This window comes from Lonchura striata, chromosome 2 (genome assembly GCF_050655825.1).
Source record: "Lonchura striata isolate lonStrDom1 chromosome 2, ASM5065582v1, whole genome shotgun sequence".
NCBI lineage: Eukaryota > Metazoa > Chordata > Aves > Passeriformes > Estrildidae > Lonchura > Lonchura striata.
The window spans coordinates 38,818,018-38,835,328 of record NC_140704.1 but is presented as its reverse complement, the minus strand read 5'-3'; the positions used below and the strand labels follow the sequence as shown (position 1 = coordinate 38,835,328).

Below are 17,311 nucleotides of genomic sequence, written 5' to 3'. Positions count from 1 at the left end.
TTTGCACATACCAATTCTATGGGTTAGAACATCCTCTCAAAATAAAACAGTTTCTAATCTTTATTTCAAGATAAGGGTGCACTGCATTGCTTTGATGAAATGAGCAGTACCCACCCCTCACTTGACCATGTTAATTCCAAAGCATTTGCAGAGAATCTAGACAGAGGTCAAAACAGATACAAGAAGGATATGTAAGAAAATGATGATCTGTTACCCTCATTGAGCTACTGAGAGCATGTACAAAGCCTGTCCTCACAGGGCACGAATCAGATTTCATTCAGAGACCCAAGAAAGTCAGCTTTCTATATAACTTCATAAAATGTTCCCCATATGCAAGAATGGGTTTAATAAAGATTTTATTTATTATTTATTTAGAACTTCTCTTCTATTACTTTGCTACATATTGCTGCCACAGGGAGAAGCTTTTCATATCTGCCTAGATAAGCCCTAAAACCTCTGGAATAATGACTGCCAAATACTCCAACAATTGGCAGCCCCAGATATTAAGATGGAGATCTGTTCAGGTTCAAAACCCTACCCTTAGCAGACACAGCAGTTCCACCCAAGAACACAACATGTATTAACACTGAAAAATAGTCATGGAACTATTTCTACAGACAAACACACCTGTATATCCATTTGTGCCTACTGTTGGCAGAATTGCATATTATACACATGGCCCATGCTACACACAACCTTCAGCAATTTAAGAACAAACACCAGTGGCTACAATATTCTGCATCCATGAGAGAAAAGCCATGGCAAAGACACCAGAGCTGTCGCATGGTAATGGCAGCTCAATAGTGAGCCTGCTGCAACTCTGCAACAGCATGAGCACCCAGCCCCAGGTGCCCTCCTCCCACTGGGGAGTGCTACCACTGACACAGGGGACAAGTGGTAGCACTTGCATGAGAAGTAACACATTGGCACAAGACTCAACTCAGCTCTGAAGTTTTACACATGACTGGGAAAGGTTTTGCCATCACTTGTCTAACGAAAAGAACAAAACCTATGTGCAAAGCTTTTTAATGCCTCCACAATTGGCACTTTTACATCTCCAGGTTGGGGTTTCCCCCCCCCGCCCACTTCATCCTGTCCTCTCCATTATGTAGAGACCACCTCCAGAGTGCCGTGCTAATTAACAACACTTGCACTCTGTATTAAAACTAAAAATAACTCAAAAAAATCCAGTGAAAAGAAAAACTGAATGAGCTCATATGCATTCCATCATTTCAGTAATATTGGTGTATTTTAATTATACCTAAATAATTTTAATTGTGATCTGAGCAGCAGACTAACTATAATTGCTGAAAAATAAAGTTATCAATTAAACATCAGATATGGTAGAGTCTATTGCCCTATAGACTTGCTATAAAGTGCTACAAAAATATATATGGCTGTAACCAAAACTAACAATAAGTTCACTGTGTGAGGTTAAAACAAAGAGGTGAACAGTAGAGGAATGTTCATCTGGTGTAGCAAGTAAATCCAAAACCTACAAAGCATAACTTCAACTAACTAATATTTCATAAAATTAAGTTCTTTTTACTTTCACTAATATGAGTAGGTCCTAAAAATAAGAAAAAAACACATTTCTTATAGGTAAACGTCTATTCTACAAATTTTCTATATTTCCAGCATTTCATTTGGCTTTTTCACTATGGACCTTATTCTGTTTCCTTATGTCTGTACTTCCTGTATGTTCAGCATTCACCAATCTATCTACCTTGAATAAAAGCTAAACGATAGATTACAGAAAATGAGAAGTTCAATTACTCTTCCAGTCTTAAAGATTTCCCAATACTGTAGCAAACAGAATACTGCACATTGCTTAGTGGGAGGGGAAATATTATTTAACTGACATTTCATCAGCATCTTGGGAGTCAAAGGCCATAACCTATAATATTGAATATTTAATTAGAACACAACATACAAATAGGAAAATATTGGCCCTTTTTCTCCCCAGTATCTTGCCTAAGCTGTAACAATAGTTTGCACTTGCAATATCCACCACAGTAGACTCCATTATTATAATTAAGATCAGCTAAGCTGTTTTAGGGAATTTCAATAGCTACTGTCTCCTCCTAACACATGAACAAGAGAGAGTCAATGATATTGAAAGACAACAGATTTAATGCAGATAACTTACAGAATTCAATGCCACAAAACATTACTGAAACAACAGGTTATTAAACCAGGCAAAATATTAAAGCCTCGTGCATAAAATAACTGCTAGCTGAGAAGTTAGAAAAACTTTCACCTCAACAAAAAGCACTCTGTAACTGCTCATAACAGCTGGATGACAATGGCTCGACTTTGTATTGCATCCCACTGAGGAATGGCAGCTTTTTTAATCATTGCTTGTATCACCTACTAGGAGAATCCCACGTGGGGTGCAAAGTAATGGAAAACTAATCTCTGTCTTGAAAATACCTGTACTTCTTGCATGAAACACCAGTATTAACACAGATCAGGTTGAACCTGCTTGCAACTCTGATTTTATATGTGTAAATGCACAGAAGTCAAGAAGAACTTAGTTTATGCTACCTACCCACCATATCCATATTGACAGAAGTGTGAAAATGGATGATCCCTTTCAGGCACACCTGGCTCAAACTCCTACTGTAAACACCTACAGACATAGTTAGGAATTTGCTGCAATAACTCATTTCTTTCTACAGAAATGGGGATATGTGCAAACGCTGAGCCTTCTACACCTCACCCACACTAGAGACCCACTACCCCCAAAACAAACTCTATCAATAAATCGCTTTTACTACTGACATAGACAAAATTACCTCAGCAGAAAATGAAAGAGCAACCATTGGTTGTGCCACTCTTTCTACCTAAAGAGAACACAATTTTCATGCATAAAAGAGACACATAATGCTATTAGGGTGAATTAGCCTAAAAATACAAGAGGACTGAGACCTCTGCAAGAAGGTGCAAAAGAGATGCAAAGTACCCCAAAATGCAACCATCTTCGGTGGAGCACTTTGGATTCTTCACAAGCACACTGAGACACAACATAATGACAACCCAGGTTGAGGCACTCTAATTTACTAACACTTATCACCGTGACACTACTATACAAGGAAAATCCTGCAATCCTTCATCTAGCAAAGTATATTTCACTGGAAGCTGACCCACATAAAAAGCTGAGGATCAACCTTCTCTGATCATTGAAACGGATACAGATGCTGACACAACAAGCTCTTACCCAGAGCTTGATTCATAAAGGAATGGTTTTATTAATACTTTAAATTAAAACCAACCTTCTTGGTTAAAAAACAAAGCACACGCTAACTCCTGATGCTCTTATTTTAAGAGCAATGTTTTTTTATTCAGTTTTTCTTCCAACTCTTCCCAAATGACATAACCAGAACTACAAACAAGTGATGTCCACATAGCAACTTCTACCACAATGACACAACTGATCTAAATTTACATTGACACCACTTTACCTTAAATCAGCTTCTCCCACATGCACGGGCTTTTGCACTAGGTATCCAATTCCTTCAGTCAGCCTTAGCATCATATATAATTAACCTATGCTTGCTAAACTTCCTCATGAGAACTCTTCCCAGAGAAAGAGACGAAGAGCAGCCTCAGCGAATTTCCTTGCCTTGCTTTACTGTCCTGGTGGGCATCTTTTGGATCTAGCACAGTACTTAGACAATAATATATTGTGTTGCTCCATTAACTACTTTGTTTTCAGAATCCATGTTATTGTTTCCCTTTCTCTTCAAGGAATAAAGTTAGACCGTATTTATTGCCAGTAATTGAGCCCTTCATATTTTGTTACACACAGCTTGCTTAAATACTAATAAAAACGTCTCAGCCAAAGGCAAAATATCAACACTTTCCAAAACATCAAAATTCTGCCACAGATTCAAAGGACCAAACTGTCATTCTACATAGTGACACTGTGTGCCACTAGAAACAGCGTGCCACTAGAAAAGCAGAAACGCATAAAGAGCATCCCTATTACCTTCTTGCATCAACACCAGTGACACGCACACACAACTGCCGAGCCTTCTGTATTTGCTAGCCATGGATCACCCTGGCAGGCAGCAGAAGGGATCCAGCAGAGCCCGACATCGCCAGCCTCACTCACCCAGAAGTAATCCCTGCTCCAGCCGCACAGCCACCGCGTCCCAACAATCTCGTCCTCTCCGGCGAGTAGAGGAGCCGCAAAACTGAACTTCCACTCCCAAAAGGCGCGGGAGAGCCGCCCTGCACGCCTGCCCGGCCGCTGCCCGAGTTACCGGGGCACGGAACTAGCGGGAGGCGCGGCCGGCCGGAGGACGGGCTCCGCGCCTCTCCCTGCGCAGGAATCTCACTCGCAAGGCGCACATCGCTGGGGCTCTGCGCTCGCCCACCGAGCCACTCTGCACAGCAAGCGCTGCCGAGACCCATTGCCTTGTTTTAACCACATCTGTAAACATTAAGGGGTTTTTTTTATTTTTTTTAATATTCCGCCAAAACAGCCGTTCATTCGGGCCAACGCCGCCCAGCAGGAGAGCAGCCGCAGCGGGGGAGAGGGTGCCGGGCTGACAGGGTCCCGAGCACAGCCGGGCGCTCCATGCTTCCGAACCAGCCCCCGACGCGCCTCGGGCGCGCTTTTGTCTGCGGAGGAGAAGGCACGGAGCGCCCGGGCGCTGCCGCCACATCACCGCGCTCACGGGCTGCAGCCCGAAATAGCGCCCGCGCCGCCCCGCGCCCCGCGGGCGGCGGGAGGACGCGCCCGGTGCCCCGCGCTGACCCGCTCCGAGTCGGTGCGGGGGCAGCGGGGGCAGCGCGGCCCCGCGGGGGGCGCGGACACGCGCGGAAGGCGGCCCCGCGGGGGGAGCGCCGCGCCAGCCGGGACCGCGAGGGCACAGCCGACAGCGCGCCCCGCTCCTCCCCTCCCCGACTCTCCCCACGCCGGACGCGGCGCGGCAGGCGAGGAACCGACACCGACCCCCCGCCAGCCGCCGGCAGCCCCGCTTTACCTCGGCAGCCTCCCGCTCCCGCCGCCGCCCCGCCAGTGCCGCCGACAGCGGCGGCAGCCCCGGACCCCCCGCCCCGCCCCGCCCCGCCCCCTGGCGCGGCCGCGGGGGCTCGCGCGCCCCCTTGCCGCGCGCGGGGCCCGGGGGCGCGGGGCGCTTCCCGCCCGCGCGGGCCGGGGGGCGGGAGCGGGACAGCGGGACAGCGGGACAGCGGGACGGCGGGACAGTGGGACAGCGGGACGGCGGGACAGCGGGACAGCGGGACAGCGGGACAGCGGGACAGCGGGACAGCGGGACGGCGGGACAGCGGGACGGCGGGACAGCGGGACAGCGGGACGGCGGGACAGCGGCACAGCGGCACAGCGGCACAGCGGGACAGCGGGATCGCTCCCGCGCGCTTCCCGCCCGCCAGCCCCGCGGCGGGGCTCGCCCCCCTCGCCTCCGGACGCTGTCAGGCGCTTCCCACATCCAGCGTGAGCCCCCCGGCCGGAGCAGTCGTACGCCCGTCCCTCTTTCCGCCCAGCGAAGGGGACCGGGGCACGGGACGGGCTTACCCCTTCCCGCCGCCTCTCACCTCTCGAGTGCTCTGCGCTTTGACTGCTCTGCCCGCAGCCTCTGGATACAGTTTTTCTTCCATCAGACTCCCACTTCGGTAGCACCTTCACTGCCGATGTGCCTCTTCTTGCCTTGACGGCTGCGGTGTCTCCCCGAGCCTTTTGCAGGTGTGTGGGTCCGACAGGGAGGAGAGCATGCAGTGAGAAATGTTAAGAATTCCTGCTAGGGAAGAAATCCTGAAAGAGGGAGAAAAGGTGTGATGATGCTCAGGTGGGCAACGGGCTCCAAGCCTTCCATCCCAGCAGTACAGGAACTGACTGGGCCTTCAGCATCCTCTCAGCTGCTGTTCATCTCAGTTTAGAGATTGCAAAGTCTTCAAGAGTTAAAACAGACAAAACACCCTCTATTCAGATTTTTGACAGCTGTAATGAGCACAAGGAAGAATTATGTAAACATTATTAAGTGTTAATAAACACATGTCAGCGTTAGGCACTCTTGTGTAGAAATGTTGGTAAAAGCCACGGTGAAAGCTTTAGTCATAATGTCTTTTTAACTTTATGTAGCTGGTGTAATAGGCCCTGTGCATTGCTGTTACCTCGACGGAAAATCATTACCCAGTAATGGATGAGCCAGTTCGGAAGGAGTGCCACTGGGATACTGCACACTTTCATTCAAAGATGCTCTGTATTAGAGGAAGTAGCAGGAGACCTGCCAACTTTCCCAATTTAATTATTAAACTGTCAGTTCCTGACTCCTTGTTTCGACTTCCTGAGGCAACATCTGGCTGTAATAACAAAAATAAATAAATAAAATAAAATTTGATCATTCACTCAGCAGCATTCTCTTTGCAATGCCCTTTTTACAGCAACTTTTATGAAAAGCTCAATATGGGGGATCCAGACCCAGCATCTCTCTGAAGTGCCCAAAAGCAAAGACAAGAACAGTTTCAGCTGTGATCCTCAAGGCAAAGATGTGCAGAAGGCTATATCATATACTTGAGCCTGCTCTCAACGAGTCTGGTGGTGTACGTTTTAATCTTCCTAATCCTTCTTTTATTCATAAGAACATCAACGGGTTTTTTTCACTGCATGAATCTGCATGATATGACTCTGGGAGTTTAAAAAAAATCTTTTGCGAGCCAAGAATTTTTGCATTTTCATCAAACATTGCTTCAAAAGGGTAAAGAAAGTTGGTTTCAGGAAGAAAAAACATAAAGGATATCAGATTTAAATGCTACCAAATGTGAGCAAAACACTGAAGAGAAGTTTTAAAATATCTGAGACTGTGTCTTCACGTGTTCCCTGGATCTGTTTCATATGATGTGACAGCTTCAGCTTGCCATTCGTTATTGCAGTGGCTTTTGGAACTGAATGCCTCTTTTTTTCATACCCTCACTCAAACACACGCACACGCTTACAAAAATATGTATCTATATATGTACACATGCACACGGAGAGACAAATACAGAGTGACTCAGCTCTGCATTCTACTTGCTTAATCAGTTTCAAAGCTTCAGTACTGTTCCCCTGCCTTATTTAAAATGCCTAAGGCCACCTTTCCCTCGTTGCTTATTTCAGTCCTGGGGTACAGAGCCTTTGACAAAGCTGGGCCATCTATTTTGCCTTCTGCGGGTCACCCTCTCCTAAAAGCCTTTCTGCAGGTCAGGAGGTCAGCCCTTCCATTAATCACAGCTTGGGATTCAGCATTCACCCTGCACACTAGTCCTAGGGAATCCCGGGAGACCTTTTTGCCTGGTGGTCACTTGGGACTAAGGAAGGAGATCAAGATCTGGAGGCAGAGGTCATGCAAGTCCAAAGGGCAGAGAGATGGTAGCAGGAATGCTGCGAGATGACCACCATCGCCCTCGCATGGCACAGTGATTTGGTCTGCCCCATGCCGTGGACAGATAGGAGTTGTAGCAACTCTGCTGGTAAGCACTGGTCAGGCAAGTATGGCAGCAGTGCTTAATTCGGTACCTCCATGTATAACTCTTTCCCTAGTGCTCCCAGAGAAAGCACTCCTGATTTTCTCCCTTCCATCAAGAAGTCAGGTAGACAGATCAGGAGAGTCTGAAGTCAATGTTGCTGTCATTTGGGCTTCTGTCAGATATTTAACATTAGGTCCTTGGTCGTCTTCCTCAGAAGTTTCCTTCTTCTCATAGCTTGGAGGAACTTCTGGAATATTTTATTGCTTTCTTAGCTGTTCTCCACTGGAACTCCTCATAATTCCTTGCTTCCTAAGGCTTTCTCGGGTACTTTTTCTTTTGTATTCCCTGCGTTCAAGCTAACTATCCTGTTAAGTAGGGCAGCCTTTCTTAAATCTTCGAAAGAGCTCTGGATAATCCTTTCATACCTGTCTCCCATCTTCGAGTGAAATGACTATGCCTCTTAAGTTGTCATAGGATGGAATTGAATACTTTATATAAGTTCTATTCAAGATTCTCATGTTTTCCCTACAGTTCATGACAGATCAGTCTGACTCTTCCTTAAGACTGTAAAGAAAAAAGAAAATAGAGAGAGGGGAGAGTGTTCAAAGTGGATTTTTATGGTCAAATTGTATTTAACATTTTTTTCTACTATTTGCCAATTCCCAGGTCTATGGCTTAGAATTATTTTTAGAAAAGTCACCCAGGGTTAAAAAAGAAAAAAAAAAAAAGAACAAATCATCAAAACAAAATGTTTCAAAATGCTGTGGACCAAAGCAATGTTCACAAGGCAGCAAAGACAATCCTGTGACCAGATGCAGCTTTGTAAGCTTCTGTAGGAAGTGGAATTTATACCATAGGAAGGAAAATTTGTACTTTTGTACATTAAGGAGTCTATAATCAATTTCCCTAATTTTTGCTCAGGAGATCCCACAACAACTTCTGTACCAAATACTAATTCAGAAGTAAAGAGGAAACTACAAAAAATGAGCAAATCCTTCATGAAAAGAAGGTCAAACAAAAGTTTAACACAGAGAATTTCACAATCTGTTGGAGAAGGTCAATACCATGACAGATAAGACTACAGCAGATGTATTTGTATATTTACAAATGTGAAAGCAGAAATTAGAGTCTTATTAAAAGTAGCAGCTGTTAATTGCCAGCCTCACATATAGACACATGCTTGGAGAGACTGTTAATTAATTGAGTGAAAAACTAGAGGAGTTTCAGCTCTGAGTTATTACTTGCCATGGCCTTAAGAAGTTTGGTGAGAGATTCTGATTCCCAGTTGGATCCTGAGCTGGAAAATATTTGTTGGCTGTATGGAGGCAATGATGTCTATCTGCAACAGAATTGCCCATACATAAAGATCCACTAGGGTCACCATCAGCAACTATTAAAACAAGCTGACATAAAGAGCCTCCCAGATACCTGTTTTGATACAGTCTAGAGACATCAGCTCATATAAAACTGCAAAATACTTGAGACCCAGAATCTAAAATTGCTTTCCTTAAGGAAAAGCTTCCTTTACTGAAGGGAGGAAAAAATATCCTACAGGATCTGAAACACCAGCTAGAAGACCAGAAACCTGCTAAGCTTGGGGCACACTTACATGAACATTTGTTGCAACAGCCAGCACTTACCTAAGGACATGATAAAAATTTCAAGGTGTTAATAACAACTCAGTCCCTAGCAATATTCATAGGTTGTTGGATGGGTTTTTTTTTTTTTTTCCTGCAAGATACTGTCAGGAAGGAGTATGGAGTCTGTGCACAGAATTTAGAGCATTAATTTTGTGTCTTCCATGCTTACTAGGTAACAAAGATTATATTTTACCTTTAGAAATAAAAAATAAAGCTGTGGTGCACTCAGACCATCATGCAATAATAACTGATGGTGGCAGCTGAGATTATAAGAGCATCTGCAGCTACAAATACTCAGCTGGGACTCCTTTAGGCTTCTGTGTATCATCTGGTCTTCTATTATCTCCTTGGGAATTAGACTAAGCAACACATGGGTGCCATGATTTCTGAATGCTTGATAAAGGAAGTAAAAAATAAAGCTAATGAAAAATCCAACCAGTATAACTGATACTGTAAAACTTCCTTTACTATCTCGGTAATGACTTAAGAAGGGCATGCATAAAAGACAAAGAGCAAAGGCATTAGAACAGCTAACCCATTTGTTACCTGAGAGTTCTCTTCAATGGTAATGAGAAGATTGGGAGAGATAATTTGGTGCATTGTGTTAAAATAACAGCTCTTCGAAGTTGTCCCGGGATGGATTGCCAGGGAGTATCGTGTTGCAAGTGTACTGATAAAACAATATGAAGAACAGGGGAGTAGCGTTTGGTGGGAGTAAAAAAAGATTGCAAAGGTCTCTTAGGAATTAGGAGGTAAAGTTGCAGAAAGCAACATCAATTTGTAAGAAATCGTGTCACCTTGGCATATAATGAGTGACAATGAGCTAGAACCCTGATTGCAGAGAAAAAGTGTAGGGCAGAGTTACAAATACAGAGGTAAATAAAGAGATCTGGTTAAATACTTAGCTAATAAGGAGAAACTCAGCTTGGATGAAGAAAGAATAAAAATGTCAGTTATGGAGAGAAAGAGGTCTAACTCAAGCTGTGCTGGTATTTCTGGATTTGTCCTGTACATTTATGATAATGTGTAATTCCTCCAATATTTCTGCTAGATCTTCTCTTGGTGGAAATTATGCATGTAGTAGCAGATCAGTGCTATTTGAGCATCTGAAATTAGCAGTGAACCCAAGTATTTGGCTGTAGAAATGAAGTATTTCAGTCTTACAAAGGTCCTTACAGCTCATCGTGGTCAGTACAGAATTCACAGAGCACGTGGATTACTCTGCCTGCTACTTTACAAAGCAGTATCAGAAAGCTGTTACCAGAAATAATGACTAGAAATGAGTCTTGCTGCTAGTATGTAACAGCAAAGTGAGCTTCATGAGAGGATTTGGAACCCAGCCACCAAGGGATGAAGGAGTGGGGACAATTGCACATGTGCTGGTGAAACATCACGTCGCAGCTCAGTCCTGCAGGCTGCATGTTCCGGCAGAGGAATCCGAATGGCTGCTATAAGTCAAAGCTTTAGACATCTTCAGACAAGTATGAGTTAGTGTCTGTCTGCAAGTAATGGAGGGGATGTACTCTGTAAATCACATCAGTGATCCAAGCTTAGAGTTCTGATCAGAGAAGAACAACAAATCTGTGTTACAAAGGTCCCTGTGTCATCTTTTTAAGTAATACCACTCAGCCCTCAACAATCCAATACTGTTCTGATAAAATTATTTTTGGATTCATGCTTCCTGAGATACTTTCCTATTTATCAAAAACTAGCAAAGACTTCTGCACCTGCACAGGTGCCAGATGCAAAAACTTTTATGTCAGGCACCTGGGGTAATATTTCAAAAATCATACCAATATACAAGTCAAATGCAAGCATACCAAACACAGGATTAAAAAAAAAAAACGAAAAAAAAAAGAAAAAAAAGGAAAGACTAATAATAGTTACAATGCTGCAACCAAGTAATGGAAGACTGAATCTAGAGGAGAACTTAAAAAACCTGAAGTTTTCAGCATAGCACATGCCAAGCTACTGGGCCTTGCCCATAAGTTACATACTCTCTCTTGCTCTATAATTGTAGTCCATCTACACTGAGAATAAATACAACATTCATAATCTTAGTAGATGGTGGGCTTCCTGGTTTTCTAGGAGTTTTTACAATATTTAAATTTGTGTTGCTGGTTAGAAGTCTTGTAAAATTCAAGAGATAAAAAGCTGTGGTAAACAATGCAAGCAGTCACAGGGAGATATGTGTGTCAATAAATATGTCATTTTTAAGTGTATATATATATATACAAATTTCTACCAGCACCTGTAGAAGTTCTTGTTTGCAGTGTCAACATATTTCTCTCTGGCTCTACATTCTGAAGTCAGACTCTAGGGCAGATGTTCAGCCCTACAATTACTTCTGAAATGATATTTCTATCTGTAGTCCTAAGTAAATAGTGGGGAGTACAGTATGGAAGGGTAGTTTTAGGCAACTTATTCTAACAGTTGCTTCTTACCTCCTTTTACAAGTTGGTTGCAGCATGGATGCATATATTGCACCTACCTTCCTCATGACCTTACATGTCAGCAACAAATATCTCATGTAATAGGGAATCAAGAGCAGCAATTGAACCAACATCCTGTTGTTCTCCAATGCTGGACATGTTGCAAGTGGGTAGCATGGCTGAAAGAAAGATAACTGGTAAAGATACTGTAGATCCATTGCTGCTGTAAGTTGTTGGTTCATTGCCGGATCTGCTCCAGGTTTGTAGGCAATCCTGCAGGCACTGCTGAGCCACAGGGCACAATTCATTGAAACCTAGGATTCTGATCTTCTGGAGAGGTGTCTGAGGATCAGGAAAGATACCCTAGGGCATCTCATATTGTCACTCAACACCTACATCACAGCAAGCTTTTAGAGTCTCCAACTTGGAGCAAAATTTTGCACAAAATATGCATTCTGACCTTCTTTTTCAGAATCACATTGAATGTTAAGTATTTCATTCCATTCTGCTTATCTGGAAATAATTATCTACAAAACAATACAAACAAGTTAGCAAACAAACAAGCAAACAATACACTAGGGTATTTGTAATTGAGACCTTAGGCATAATTGTTTATCTGTGGAAGATAAAATGCAGTTATTCATCTATGTTAACCTTTGACTACTTTCTTAGTCACATGGAACAGCTTATTAAAAAAGAAAGGGTGATGTATAGAGGTAGCAGCTACTCTGAGGAGGTTTGCAAAATCACTCTGTCACTGTTTCGTTCAGCCCGATGAGGTCAGAGACTTCTAATTAAATTCAGTGAGTTCAGGCTTCAGTCTGCACTCTCAGTTGTCATAAACACGGTTGATATTTGTTATTATTTATGTTGTAGTACTTCTCCCAGGGTGTTTGGGTTTTGTGCATATACAGGAAGAAACAGACTTATTGCTATGGCGATAATATGTGCCTTCCTAACACCAGAAAATATCCCTCTGACCACTAGGCTTGGTAAATGTTACTGAGTTTCATCCATTGCTCATATCTGACTGTAATTTGCTGTGGAGCGTTCTGCTATAGCTTTCTATAAGGACTAATATGAAAATCGCATTGAATCATTTTCAGAAATGCAAATAAAGGGGGAAGGAATGGGCACCACCAGCTCCACAGGCTCAGCTGGAAGAAGCGCCCGCGTCTCCCGGCTGGCAGGGCCAGCGCAGTGAGAGCTCCCTCTTCCGTTGCCGATAATTTTCATCATCGGGCAGGCTGTCATTTCAACCCCAACATCTGATTGGTTACCTGATAGATTTTGTACCTGCCCTACTTAACTTACATTTCCATTTTAAATGAACATTAGCCTCGTCTGTTATTTTACTGCTTGTTAATGTTTTCCTCTGTGCCATTGCTTGGGCTTTTCGTTGACTAACACAAAAATCAATATCTTTTCTACAGAAAAAAAAATCTGGATAAACTGAGTGCAATAATCTTCAGGGCACAATTTTAAGTGAAAACAAACAAACAAACAAACAAAACAAAACAAAGCAGGAATGTGCAACATATACAGAACAGTCTTCCCTATGTCCAGATTTAAGAAGGTATTTTTGGCATTTATGATCTTGGTGAAAGTTAGTTTAAAATATCATCAGTTTTTATAAACATGGAATATACTTCTTGGAATAATTAATAATATATAAGATTATTTTTTTATTTAAGGAATTTATTTACTTCTTTCATCTCAATATGCTTACAAGGTGAATGTGAAACTTGTTTATCTGACAAAGTCTGAGCACAAGAATGAATTTTTAACACTTGGCTTTCAAATGCAATAAAAATAATTTCAATAAGAATATTTATGTTGGACATTGTCTTACTATTTCTCAATAATCTGCCACCTTCTATGTTGTTAGCTCTTCCTTTTCCCTCAACTGACTGGTTCATCAATTTAAATTTTTAGGGAAAGAAGAATCATTTGCTAAATGCTTTCACAGCATGGTCCTGACTTGACTGCTCTCTGGCCTTCAAATATTTTACAGGAATTTGTTACTTATTTTTCTTGTTTATAATATATCATGGGAAACTTCCATTTTTCTCATGTTTATTGAATGTTATTTTTTATTCCAGTTAAATATGTCTTGGTTGCTCTCAGAGTGCCAGGTTTACGTTACGTCAGATTCTGCAAAACAATCGTGACATAGATTACACAGTATGTTAATGCTTGTGTTACAGTAAGATGTGAGGAAATAGTGCAATATTTTAAAATCTTACAGTGACAGCACAAATGACACACCATGATTTTGCTTTTGTTTGGGCTCTGCTGGGTAGCAAGTGCCTGGAACAAAAATCCTGGGTTTGTCTACAGGCACTTACAGTACTACCATCAGTGCATGCTCCTGTGTATTTGCCTTCCTTCAACTCTGACCAAGGATGAGTGAGCACCATTTTGAATACAAAGGCACTTCAATTTTCATGCTTATTCAATCCTGGGCTTCTGCTGAGACTGTGCTAGTAAAAATGCCACATATAAGAATGGTTCTATGATACATATTTGTCCTCAAAAAGTCCAGCCGCAATAGTAACTGACATGTCTGTTAGAGCATATTTGTGTGTGAGAGTGAGAGAGTGTATGTATTTTCAGGAAGATTCAAACAAAACTGTGGGGACAGACATGTTATTTGAATATTTGTCTTTTTACATTTGAAGATTCTGGACTGTGAAACCATCAATTTCTCTGCCTTGCCACCATGTGTTTCTCTGACCACTCAGATGATCAAATTCTTTCCTGAGTGTAGGAGTTCAAGACAACTCCACTGTCTTGTATTTTTACATCCACTAATTTATGAAAAATGCTGTATTTTTCTTATAATAGTATTGCCTTCTCCATTTTTTTTTATTCTACACCTGTGAAAATATCTTCAGAATTTCTTACAAGCAGCGTACTGAGAAAAACAATGGTAAGATTTCAGAAGTTTATATCCTAAATTTCCAGGTAGGGAGGCAGGCAGTAATAGTCAGGAGTCTTTCAGGAAGCAGATCTTGACCACACTGGATATTTAAGGTTTCATTGCATCTAAAAAAACAAAGAACTAAAAAGAACTCCTCCTCCTTTTCGACTTTCACATTTCAATTTACAAATATAGAAGTCGAATTTAGTTCCGTTTTCTCCACATATAAAGCTGGCATTTGTTTGTTCCAAGTTTGTTACAAGTTCTGTGAATTTCGTGGCTAGATGGAGAACCGAGACTTCACTGCTGCTGCTGCTGAGGAAAGGAAAATCTGTTCATGTGGGATTTGGTGTTTGGTAGCACACGGGCCCATGACCTGACTAACCACTTAGCAGCTGCCAGCCAGTCCTTGCAGACTTTTCTTCACCTGAAGGCAATAATGAAGTATAGAAGGGTGACAAAGGAGGGAGCTGATGGTCTGATGGATACATCAAGGAGGTTTTGCAGGAGGTGAGTTAATGATCTGAAAAGAGTAAGGGCGGTAAGATAAGGGAGAGGCAACTATGGATACAACAGAAAAAGAATTTATGAAAGATGAAAGCCAGCTAGCAGAGGTGATTTTGGACCTGATGTAGGACACTAGTTTATAGGAAGCAAGGCTGTCTTAGTACTGTTGTTACAACCTGCTTGCTGTAAATGTAATTGCTTGTAGACAATAGAAGACAATAATTGTAGATTCCAAAATATAGTGCATAAACTGTAATTTATATATAATTTAAGACAATATCCTCCCTGTTAACAGGCTTGAAGTTTAATGTCTTACTAGATTATCATGCCAATAACGAAGTTTCATTATTTAAAAGAGCTACATTATGGGAAAAACAATCATAGCAGCAGTATTCAAGTACTTATCCACTCTGCAGTTTTCCCATGTTTCCAAGCTGTTAGTGGTTTTAAAAGGAAATATAATTACATTAAATACTTCCCTGTGTTCAAAAACTGAAATTGCTTGGCTTTCCACAAGATTATTAACCTGCAGTAAACATGGGTGAGGTGTTCATTGTAAACACAATTGATAAAGAATACAGCTGATCAACACTATCTCATTAAAATGATGACTGCACACCACAAAACACTGAAAGATATTTCTCTGTTATAGCAACATTGAGGAATATTCATTTACCCATAACTCTACGCCAATGGTATAACATTAGTTAGAGTACCTTGATTTTCCTTTCTCTAGCTCAAGATACTTTGTCTCTTCAAAACTAACTAATTTTACCAGTGGCACTACATCCCCTTACCAGTAACATTCTGGCAGCTCTAAGGCATAATGCACTACATTCAGACCTAAGGGACACTGTGTATATACAGTGTTGTCACAGAAGAATATCTGACTCTCATTTCCTTCCACCCCATCTTGCTTGCTGGTTTTTTATCTAAGCAACACCATATTTAGGCTAGATATTAGAAAAAGATTCTTGATCCAGAGCATGGTCAGGCACTGGAATAGGCTCCACAGGGAAGGGGTCAGAGCACCAAGCCTGACCAAGAGTGTTTGGAGTACTTGGACAACACTCTTAGGTACATGGGGTGACCCTTGGGGGTGTCATGTGCAGGGCCAGGAGTTGGACTTGAGTTATCTTTGTGAGTCCCTACTAACTCAGGATATTCTGTGATTCTGTGATATTTCCTAAAGTAACCCAGAGGAAGAATGCATCCTTAAATGTAGGACAGCTATGGTCAACAGCAACTAAATTTAACATCCACTGGGAATCCAAGATGCACAGGTCCTGAATAAAATGAAGAACTTTCACTCCAAATGTAATTTCCAAGGCAATATGGTCCAGTCAATGCTGGTCATTTACCAGAATGTTAGGAAGAAAAGTTAGATGGGTGGGTGGGCACCTGATAAGGAGTCTCGATACATGACCATTTTCCCCATCAAGAGGGATCCAAGAAGTTAAAACAAAGCAGTTAAATTTTTTCTTATTCAGAAGACAGTGGTGAATATTCAGAGATATTCTTGCTGAATGCCAGCACAGATCCCCTCTGGAAACCAGTAGCAGTAAGAAAATAAAGGTATTAATAAAAATAACTAAGGAGAGAACAGGAACTTGGGCAGTTGATGTGCAGTTAACCTCAACAACAGACAGAAACAGAAATAAATCTCATAGAGGAATGGAAAATACTTTTCCTCCCTTAACAATGGTGCTAGCAATAGAAAAGTTATGTGAATGAACAATATATGTAAGACAGGGTTAAAACCAAAGATATTTGGAAGAAGGAAACACTTCCTTTAAACCTTGTGCTCATTTTTTCTTATGTATTTTAATATGAGAATGATAAAAATTACATTGCCCAGGGAATGCAGGTAACATTTTCCTAGAATACAGTAGTGTAGAATTTGTGTTCATATCTGTATTACTGATTACAAACCCTTCTTTCCTCTATTTTAAAGAAAGGCTGTGTTAAGGAACTTGCTGTATAATAAAGAAATTTACTTTATGGTTAGACAGAAAATACATTTTCTACAGAGACATCTTATACTATATATACCATTTTGGTTCTCAGAATGAGTCTTGCAGTAGACCTAATGCAAAAGAAGAAATTCTGAGCATTTCCTAATCACCACAATAAGGATGTATTTAAAAATGTAGGAACAAATTCATGCATTTGGATGTATGTCTGTGGAGCCAAAGTGAGGCAGGCTTACAGCAATATTCAGCTAAACTCACTTTAAATGCCTCTTTTTATCAGTGACCTTTCCTTTAGAATTTCTGTGATAACACTTGGGGATATCACATTAAGTTTCTTAGTATAAAATTGAGCACTGAACAGAG

General features: G+C 41.7%; 1 protein-coding gene across 3 annotated transcripts in view; it reads right to left on the bottom strand.

The window, feature by feature from the left end:
- The window catches only part of RARB (retinoic acid receptor beta), a 319,974-nt gene extending 314,900 nt beyond the window's left edge, over positions 1-5,074 (bottom strand). For 2 of the 3 annotated variants that reach the window (XM_021538079.4, XM_031503873.3), the window contains exon 1: positions 4,995-5,074. The gene's annotated coding sequence lies outside the window, so the exon portion shown is untranslated. The remainder of the gene's footprint in view (positions 1-4,994) is intronic. The other variant, XM_085573205.1, reaches the window with a different exon arrangement.
- Between the last annotated feature and the right edge of the window lie 12,237 nt (positions 5,075-17,311).